This window comes from Chiloscyllium plagiosum, chromosome 30 (genome assembly GCF_004010195.1).
Source record: "Chiloscyllium plagiosum isolate BGI_BamShark_2017 chromosome 30, ASM401019v2, whole genome shotgun sequence".
Taxonomy (NCBI): domain Eukaryota; kingdom Metazoa; phylum Chordata; class Chondrichthyes; order Orectolobiformes; family Hemiscylliidae; genus Chiloscyllium; species Chiloscyllium plagiosum.
This window is the reverse complement of record NC_057739.1, coordinates 27,708-38,014: the sequence shown is the minus strand read 5'-3', so window position 1 is coordinate 38,014 and position 10,307 is coordinate 27,708. Positions and strand designations below refer to the sequence as shown.

The window sequence follows — 10,307 nt, the reverse complement described above, 5'->3', positions numbered from 1 at the left end:
GCGTTCTGTCCTTGTTACGGTTGGAGGGGTTGGGTCTGAGGGCGGAGGTGCGGGATGTGGACGAGATGCGTTGGAGGGCATCTTTAACCATGTGGGAAGGGAAATTGCGGTCTCTAAAGAAGGAGGCCATCTGGTGTGTTCTGTGGTGGAACTGCTCCTCCTGGGAGCAGATACAGCGGAGGCGGAGGAATTGGGAATACGGGATGGCATTTTTGCAAGAGATAGGGTGGGAAGGGGTGTAATCCAGGTAGCTGTGGGAGTCGGTGGGTTTGTAAAAAATGTCAGTGTCAAGTCAGTCGTCACTTGTGGAGATGGAGAGGTCCAGGAAGGGGAGGGAGGTGTCAGAGGAGGGGAGGATGTGAATTTCTATCCTGGACTGACTGTGATGGATTTTATCAACTTGTGTTTCAGGATATTATAAACGGACTTGCAGATGGGAATCTCAATAATTGTAATGCCAAACTCTGGCAGAACTGCTCAATTCATCAGATCCTGGGTATTCACATTGTGTTGTGAGTATTGTGTTTCAGCTCATTTCCACTTGCTGCATAGAATTTCTCTCTTAAATCAGCTTATTCTTTCAGTAGGTTGAACATAGAACATTACAGCGCAGTCCAAGCCCTTCGGCCCTCTGTTGTGCGAACCTGTGGAACCAATCCAAGCCCGTCTATCCTACACAATTCAATTTTCATCCATATGTTTATCTAATGACTGTTTAAATGCCCTTAAAGTTGCGGGCAGGTTATTCCACACCCCTACTACTCTGAGTAAAAAAACTACCTCTGACATCTGTCCTATATCTATCACCCCTCAATTTAAAGCTATGTCGCCTTATGCTAGCTATCTCCATCCGAGGAAAATGTCTCTCACTGTCCACCCTATCTAACCCTCTGATTATCTTATATGTCTCAATTAAGTCACCTGTCAACCTTCTCCTCTGTAACGCAAACAGTCTCAAGTCCCTCAACCTTTCCTCGTAAGACCTTCCCTCCATACAAGAGAACATCCTAGTAAATCTCCTCTGAACCCTTTCTGAAGCTTCGAATCCTTCCTATAATGTGGTGATCAGAACTGTATGCAATACTCCAGGTGCAGCCACACCAGAGCTTTGTACAGCTGCAACCTGACCTCATGGCAGCAAATATCAAAATCTACAATATGTGTCCTGTAATCCTTTACAGTTCAGCTGATGAGTATTAGTATTATCATAGTAATGTATATCTTTTGTAAACACCTTTATCACAGCTGACCTCAATTTCCTTTGCTACAAGGAGAACAATTTGTTTCTCCAAACATCTGATTCCTCAATGTCTGTTTGCTGTCTATGAGGTGCACATCAGGGTTGTTTTGGAACATTCTCCACTTTCCTGCATCAGTGCAGCCCCCAATAACATAAACAAAAATGAATCTCCTGAATGACAAAGCATTGTACCATAGCCAGTTTCAACTTTTCCCCTCTCCTCTACTGAGGCACAATAGCATCACTGTTTAAAAGGTAAAGTCACCATTGTCCTACCAGACCAAAGGGCTGCTCTCTCTTTAGAAAAAGATGACTGATGTTTGCTTAACCGGAGGCTAGATTAGAGTGGTGCTGGAAAAGCACAGCAAGTCAGGCAGCGTCCGAGGAGCAGGAAATTCGGCGTTTTGGACAAAAGCCCTTCATCTAGACTCTGGTTTCCAGCATCTGCAGTCCTTGTTTTTACCTAGTTGATTTTAACCTGAGGTTACCTCACCAAAGGGAGTGGTTGAGAAGGAGAATCCATCTTTTGTAGATGGATATTCTCGATGTGTATCAGAACCACCCATGTCACAAGAATGAATAATGTAAAACCAAACCCTAACCATGAACTAAAATCTATCAACATAGAGTCATAGTAATGTACAGCACGAAAATAGATCCTTAGGTCCAACTCGTCTATGCCAACCAGATATCCTGAATTAATCTAGTTCCATTTGTCAGCACTTGGCCAATATCGCTCTAAACTCTTCCAATTCACATACCTATCCAGATGCCTTTTAAATGTTATCAGCCTCCACCACTTCCTCTGGCAGCTCATTCCATACATTCACCACAGTTTGCGTAAAAATGTTGTCCCTGAGGTCCCTTTTCCCTCTCCCCTCTCATCCTAAACCTGTGCTGTCTAGTTCAGGTCTCCCCCATTCCTGAAAAAATACTTTGTTTACCTTATGCGTGTCCCTCATGATTTTTTAAACCTGTATAACGTCACCCCCTCAGCCTCTGACGTTCCAGGAAAACCAACTCCAGCCTACTCAGCCTCTCCCTATAGGTCAAATCCTCCAACCCTGGCAACATTCTTATAAGTCTTTTCAGAACTCTTGCAAGTTTCACAACATCCTTCCTATAGGAGGGAGACCAGAATTGCACACACTATTCTAAAAGTGATGTAACCAGTACCCTGTACAGCTGCAAAATGACCTCCTAACTCTTGTACTCAATGCTGTAACCATTAAAGGAATACATACCAAATGCCGCTTCACTGTCCTATCTTCCTGCAATTCTACTTTCAAGAAACTATGAACCTGCATTCCATGGTCTCTTTGTTCAGCAACACTTGCCAGGACCTTACTATTAAGCGTGTAACTCCTATCCTGATTTGCCTTTCCAAAGTGCAGCACCTCACATCTGTCTAAATTAAACTCCACCTGCCTCTCCTCGGCCCATTGGCCTATCTGATCAAGATCCTGTTTTACTCTGAGGTAACCTTCTTTGCTGTGCACTACCCTTCCAATTTTGGTGTAATCTGCAAACTTACCTCCTATATTCACATCCAAATCATTTATATGAATGACAAAAGGCAGTGGACCCAGCACCGATCCTTGAGGCACACCACTGGTCACAGGACTCCAGTCTGAAAAACAACCCTCCAGCACCAGCCTCTGGCTTTGAGCCAGTTCTGTATCCAAAATGGCTAGTTCTCCCTGTATTCCACGTGATCTAACCTTGCTAACCATTCCACCATGAGGAACCTTGTTGAGTGCCTTACTAAAGTCCATATAGATCCTGTCCACTGCTCTTCCCTCATCAATCCTTTTCGTTATTTCTTCAAAACATTCAATCAACTTAGTGAGGTAGGATATCCCATGCACATGTTGACTATCCCTAATCAATCCTTTCCTTTCCAAATACATGTAAATCCTGAGCCTCAGGATTGTCTCCAACAAGTTGCCCACCACTGATATCAGGCTCAGCAGTCTATAGTTCCCTGGCTTTTTGTTATCATCTTTCTTAAATAGTGGTACCATGTTAACCAACTTCCAGTCTTCCGGCACCTCACCTGTGACTTATCAATGGTCTAAATATCTCAGCAAGGGGCCCAGCAATCACTTCCCTAGCCTCCATAGAGTTCTAGGGTACACCTGATTAGGGCCTAGGGATTTATTCACTTCTATGCGTTTCAAGACATCCAGCACCACCACCTCTGTATTATGGACATTTTCTTTGAACCATTCTGGTTAATCTCCTCTGCCCCTCTCAGGAATGCTATCCTTTGTAATGTGTGGGTGATCTCTGATTTGCACAGACCCAGATGTTCTGTGCCCACGTGTGATGTCGTCATGCAGTGACAGTTATACTGACCATCATTGTCTGTAAGGGTGATAGGCGCAGAAACCTTGACAACATTTAACACTTATTTGGATGCACACTTGCAATGCCAAGGTAGACAAGTCTTGGGCTAAGTGCTGGTAAATGGGATTAGAATAGTTCGTTTTGGCACAGTCCCGATAGGCACAAAGTCTTTTTCTATATTGTTGATCTTTGAGACACTGAATACAGGAATGTGACAAGCCACATTTGAAAACATGTCAGAGAAGGTGATGTTAGAATAGATGACTCTGGTCAGTTTTGGTCAACGTGAGGTCGAGAGGTGGACCAACTTCGGAGGAAATTCCAGAGCTCAGGACCTAGAAATCGAAAAGTGCCAACATCAAGCGGAGAAATGAGGATGAAATTAGAGGAATGCACTTATTGCAGAGATTTGTGAGGCTGGAGGAGGTTTTTTTGTATTCAGTCATGGGATGAGGATGTCGCTGGCTAGGCAGTATTTGTTGCCCATACTTAATTACCCAGAAGGCAGTTAAGAGTCAGCCACATTGCTCTGGATCTGGAGTCACGTGTAGGCCAGACCAGGTAAGGATGGCAGTCTCTTTCCCTGAAGGTCAAAGATAAGGAGGTTTATGAGGCTGGAGGAGACTACTAAGATAGCGAGGATTGTGGAGATGAGAGTTGAGAGTGTGGTGTTGGTAAAGCACTGTAGGTCGGGCAGTATCTGAGGAGCAGGAGAATCGACACTTCGGGCATAAGTCCTTCATTGGGAATAAGGCTTGTGGGCCGGGTGGCTGAGAGATAAATGGGAGGGGAGTGGGACTGGGGGGTAGCTAGGAATGCGATAGTTAGATGAAGGTGGGGGAGAAGGTTATAGGTCAGAGAGGAGGGTGAAGTTCATAGATGGGAAGGGCGATGGACAGGTCAAGAGGATAGTGCAGAGTTGGAGTTTTGGGACTGGGGTAATGAAAGGGCAGGGGAAGTGAGGAAACTGGTGAAATCTACATTAATCTCACGTAGTTGCAGGATCCCAAGGCTGAAGATGAGGCGTTCCTTCCTCTAGACGTTCGATGGTTAGGGTTTGATGATGGAGAAGGCCTAGGACCTGCATGTCCTTGGCAGAGTGGGAGGGGGAGTTAAAGTGTTCAATGATGGGGTTGGTCGGTGCGGGTGTCCCAGAGATGTTCTCCGAAACGATCCGCAAGTTTGTGTCCTGTCTCCCCAATATAGAGGAGACCACATTGGGTGCAATGGATACAGTAGATGACGTTGGTGGAGGTACAGGTAAATTTCTGTCAGATAAGTGGCGAAGGATGATGTGATGTATATGGAGGTTGGTGGGGTGGAAGGTGAGGACTTGGGGTTCTGTCCTTTTTGTGTTGAGAGCGGTGGGGTTCAAGGGCAAAGGTATGGGAAGTGGAGGAGATGCACTGGAGAGCATCGTCAACCATATGAGAAGAGAAATTGCAGTCTTTGAAGAAAGAGGCCACTGGGATTTTTTGTGGTGGAATTGGTCATCCTGGGAACAGATGCGGCGGAGGAATTGGGAATAAGAGATGGCATTTTTACAGGAGGCAGGGTGGGAGGAAGTGTAGTCCAGGTAGCTGTGGGAGCCGCAAACCCACAGACAAGGGTGGGGAAGAAGGAACTGTCGTAGTTTGGCACACCTACCTCTGCACCGCTGAAGCTAGGCACCAATTTGCAGACACCTCCTCTTACTGGCCCCTCGACCCCAATCCCACCTCCCATCACCAAACCATCATCTCCCGGACCGTCCACAACCGCACCACCTCTGGGAATCTCCCATCCACAGCCTTCATACTCCAAGCTGCCAAGTTCAGGAGGTCTGTGAGGCTGCAGCAGATTTATAGAGATGTAGAGAGCTATGAGGCTGTTTGAGATGATGATGCCAGAGAGCATTGGACTGGCTGGGAGAATTTATAGAGATAACAAGAGTTAGAGTCATAGAATCATACATCACGGAAACAGACCCTCAGTCCAATCAGTCCATGCTGACTATAATCCCAAACTAAACATGTCCCACATGCCTGGTCTTGGACCATATCCATCCAAACATTTTCTGTTTACTTCCTTGTCCAAATGTCTTTTTAACATTGAACTGTACCCATACCCAGCAATTCCTCAAAGTTCATTCCACACATGAACCACTCTGTATAAAAAAATTCTCTGAATGATTTTTTTTTTAATCTTTCCCCTCTCACCTTGAAAACAATTCACCCAAGTATTGAGATCCCCCACCCTCAAATTTTATAAAACTCTGTAAATCACGTCTCCCAGCCTATCAGGCCTCTCCTTACAACTCAAGCACACTCATTGTGGTAACATCCTTCTGAAACCTCTCCAGCTTAATAATATCCTTTCTATAACAGGGCGATGAGAACTGGACACAGTGCTTCAGAAGAGGCCCCATCAATGCCCTGTACAACCTCACAATGACATCCCAACTCCTATCCCCAAAGCATGCATGCTAAACATCATTTTAGCTCCGGATATGTATGTGACGCAAACTTCAAAGACCTGCACCCCTAAGTGTCTCAGTTCTACAACACTCCCCAAGGCTTTACTTTTGATTGTATAAATCCTTCCCTTGTTTGTTTTACCAAAATGTAACATTTAACCAAGTTAAACTCCATCTGCCACTCTTCAGCCCATTGACCCAAGTGATCAAGATCTCTTTGCAATCTTAGATAACCCTTTTTACTGTTCACTTTAACACCAGTTTTTGTGTCACCCACAAACTTAACCAGGTCATCTATATTCTCATCTCAATCATTTATATAAATGACAAGCAAAGGTGGACCCAGCTCCAATCCTTGTGGAACACTACTGTAACAGGCCACCAGTCCAAAAAATAACCTTGCAACCTCCCTGTCTCCTACTGTTAAGCTAATTTTGTATCCAGTTGGCAACTCACCCTGAATCCTATGTGATCTAACTTTACTAACTACTAATTCTACTAACTTTACTGAAGTCCAAGTAAACAAAGTCAATTTAGAAGGGGGAGAAAACAGTGGTTGTTCCCCAGGAAAACAAGTATACCGTTTTGCATACTGTTGGGGGGGCGACTTACCCCAGGGTATGCAATGGGGTGCAGGTCTCTGGAATGGAGTGTCCTTGTTGCGCAGAAGGGAAGGAGGAAAAGGAGGAGAGTGTTAGTCATTGGGGACACAATAGTTAGAGGGTCAGATAGAAGGTTTGTTGGGAACGAACAAGACTCGCGGTTGGTGTGTTGCCTCGGGTGCCAGGGTCTATGATGTCTCGAATCATGTCTTTGGCACCCTGAAGGGAGAGGGTGACCAGCCTCAAGTCGTGAGCCAAGTAAGTACCAACAGCCTAGGTAGAAAGAGGGATAGGGATGTAAGGCAGGATTTCAGGGAGCTAGGGTGGAAGCTGAGAGCTAAAACAAAGCAGAGTTGTTATCTCTGGTTTGTTACCCATGCCACGTGATAGCGAGGCAAGGAATAGAGAGGGATATCAGCTGAACATGTAGCTGTAAGTATAGTGCAGGAGGGAGAGTTTCAGGTACATGGATAATTGGGGCTCATTCTGGGGAAATGGAACTTGTACAAACAGGACGGTCTTCACTTGAACCAGAGGGGTACTAATATTCTGGGTGGGAACTTTGCTGGTGCTATTTGGGTGGGTTTAAACTAGCTCAGCAGGGGGTGGAACCTGAGGTGTAGTTCCTGTGCACAGGAGGATGAGAGTAGAGAGGGCATGGACAGGATTTCATGGTCTCTGGAATGTGCTGGCAGATAGCAAGCTAGTTTGAAGTGTGTCTACTTCAATGTCAGAAGTATCCAAAATAATAAGGTAGGTAAGCATGCAGCATGGATAGGTACCTGGGACTTTGATGTTGTTGCCCTTTTGAAGACATGGATAGAGCAGGGTCAGGAATGGATGTTGCAGGTTCCAGGGTTTAGATCTTTCATTAAGAACCGGGAAGGCGGGAAAAGAGGGAGAGGTGTTAGTCAAGGACAGTATAACAGTGGCTGAAAGAACTTTTGACAAGGACCCGTTTACTGAGGTAGAATGGGCTGAGCTTAGAAACAGGAGAGGAGAGGTCACACAGCTTGGAGTTTGTTATAGGCCTCCGCAGAGTTCCAAGGGTGTGGAGGAGTGGATCAGCAAAGGATCAGGGTAGTCATATGGGGGACTTTAACTTCCCCAACATAAACTGAAAATGCTGTAACTCCAATACCTTGGATGGATCAGTTTTTGTCCAATGTGTTCAGGAAGGTTTCCTGACACAGTATGTCGAAAGGCTGACGAGGGGAGGCCACACTGGATCTGGTGCTTGGTAATGAACCAAGTGTTTGATTTAATAGTAGGTGAGCACTTTGGAGAGAGTGACCAGTTACATTTAGTTTAGCGATAGAAGGGGATAGGTACATGCTACAGGGCAATAGTTATTGATGGGGCAAGGGCAATTATAATGTGAATAGGCAAGACTTAGGATGTATAGAGTGGGGGAGCAAAATGCAGGCAATGGGAACAATCGAAATGTGGAGCTGGTTTAAGGAACAGATATTGCATGTCCTTGATAGGTATGTCCCTGTCAGGCAGGGAGGAAGTGATAAGGTAAGGGAACCGTGGTTTACTACAGAAATTGCATCTCTTGTTAAGCAGAAGAAGGAGTCTCATGTGACGATGAGACGAAATGGTTCAGATGAGGTGATGGAGAGTGACAAATTAGCTAGGAAGGATTTTGAGAGAGTTAAGAGCGAGGAGAGGACACGAGCAGTCTTTAGCAAATAGAATAAAGGAGAACCCTAAAGCTTTCTATAGGTGTGAGGAATAAAAGAATGACTAGGGTGGGAATAGGGCCAGTCAAAGACAGAAGTGGGAAGTTTTGTGTGAACCCTGTGGAGAGCGGAGCGGTGCTAAATGAATATTTCTCATCGGTTTTCACTCAGAAAAGGAGAATATTGTAGAGGAGAAGAACGAGATACAAGATATTAGACTAGAAAGGTTTGAAGTTAGTAAGAAAGAGGTGTTATCAATACTAGAAGGAGTGAAAGTAGACAAGCCCCCTGGGTCGGATGGAATTTATCCGAGGAATTCTCTGGGAAGCTAGGAAGGAGGTGTTGGAGCTTTTGGCTTTGATATTTGAATCGTCATTGTCTACAGGTTTAGTACCAGAGGACTGGAGGATTGCAAATGTTGTGCCCTTGTTCAAGAAGGGCAGTAGAGATGACCAAAGTAATTATATACCAGTGAGCCTTCCATCTGATGTAGGAAAAGTTTTGGAAAGGATTATAAGAGATAGGATTTATAATCATCGAGCAAGCAACAGTTTGATTACAGATAGTCAAAATGGTTTCGTCAAGGACAGGTGCTGTTAAGAAGGCATACGGTTTATTAGGTTTTATTGGTGGAGGGATTGAGTTCCGGAGGCATAATGTCACGCTGCAACTGTACAAAATGCTAGTGTGACTGCACTTGGAATAATTGTGTACAGTTCTTGTTTCCCCATTACAAGAAGGATGTGGAAGCATTGGAAAAAGTGCAGAGGAGATTTACCACGATGTTACCTGGTCAGGAGGAAAGGTCTTATGAGGAAGGGCTGAGAGACTTTGGTCTGTTCTCATTGGAAAGAGGAAGGCTAAGGGGGGATTTGATAGAGACATACAAGATGATCAGAGGATTAGATAAGGTAGACAGTGGAAGTCTTTTTCTTAGGGTGATGATGTCAGCTTGTATGAGGGGGCATAGCTACAAATTGAGGGGTGATAAATTAAGACAGATGTCAGAGGCATGTAAGGGCGTGGAATGCCCTGCCTGCCAATGTAGTTAACTCAGCCACATTAGGGAGATTTGAACATTCCTTAGGTAAGCACATGGATGATGATGGGATAGTGTAGGGGGACGAACTGAGAATAGTTCACAGGTCGATGCAACGTTGAGGGCCTAAGAGCCTGTTCTGCACTGTTCTATGTCTACTGCTCTGTCTCGTCAATCTTCTTGTTTACTACCTCAACCTTATTCTGAAATATATCTGAAATCTCTCTTCAGATTTATTCGTCAATTTCCCTCTGATTATTGTAGAGTCTGTTAGTACAATCCCATGAAGGTGATCATTCCTTTCTTATTTCAAAAATTCCATGAACACAACTTGGTTTAAAAATAACTCTCCTTTGCGATTTTAATTTTATTAATCATTCAGAGGATGTAGGCATCACTGGGCAGGGCAGCATTTATTGCCCAGAGAGTCAACCACACTGCTGTGAATTTGGAGTCAGACTAGTGGGACAGACTAGTCAAGGGTGGCAATTTCCTTCCCGTGGAATGTTAGTAAACCAGATGGGCTTTTCATGACAATCAACAGTGGTTTCATGGTCATTGGTAGACTTTTAATTCCAGACTTTATTGAATTCAAACACCATAATCTTTCATGGGAGGACTCACACTCAGGTTCCCAGAACATTACCCGGGTCTGCAGATTACTAGTCTAGCAAGAGTACCATTAGGCTATCACCTCCCTATTAGAACATAGAACATTACAGCGCAGTACAGGCCCTTCGGCCCTCGATGTTGCACCGCCCTGTCATACTAATCTGAAGCCCATCCCACCTACACTATTCCATGTACGTCCATTTGCCTGTCCAATGACGACTTAAATGCACTTAAACTTGGCGAATCTACTACCGTTGCAGGCAAAGCATTCCATACCCTTACTACTCTCTGAGTAAAGAAACTACCTCTGACATCTGTCTTATAC

The 10,307-nt window shown here is 44.7% G+C and overlaps 1 protein-coding gene across 11 annotated transcripts in view; it reads left to right on the top strand.

Moving 5' to 3' along the window:
• Positions 1 to 10,307, top strand: part of LOC122564677 (zinc finger protein 239-like) — a 74,498-nt gene that overhangs the window by 44,627 nt on the left and 19,564 nt on the right. For 8 of the 11 annotated variants that reach the window (XM_043719758.1, XM_043719752.1, XM_043719756.1 and 5 more), the window contains one exon: positions 412 to 512. The exons of the other annotated variants lie outside the window; for them this stretch is intronic. The gene's annotated coding sequence lies outside the window, so the exon portion shown is untranslated. The remainder of the gene's footprint in view (positions 1 to 411; positions 513 to 10,307) is intronic. 11 annotated transcript variants of the gene reach the window in all.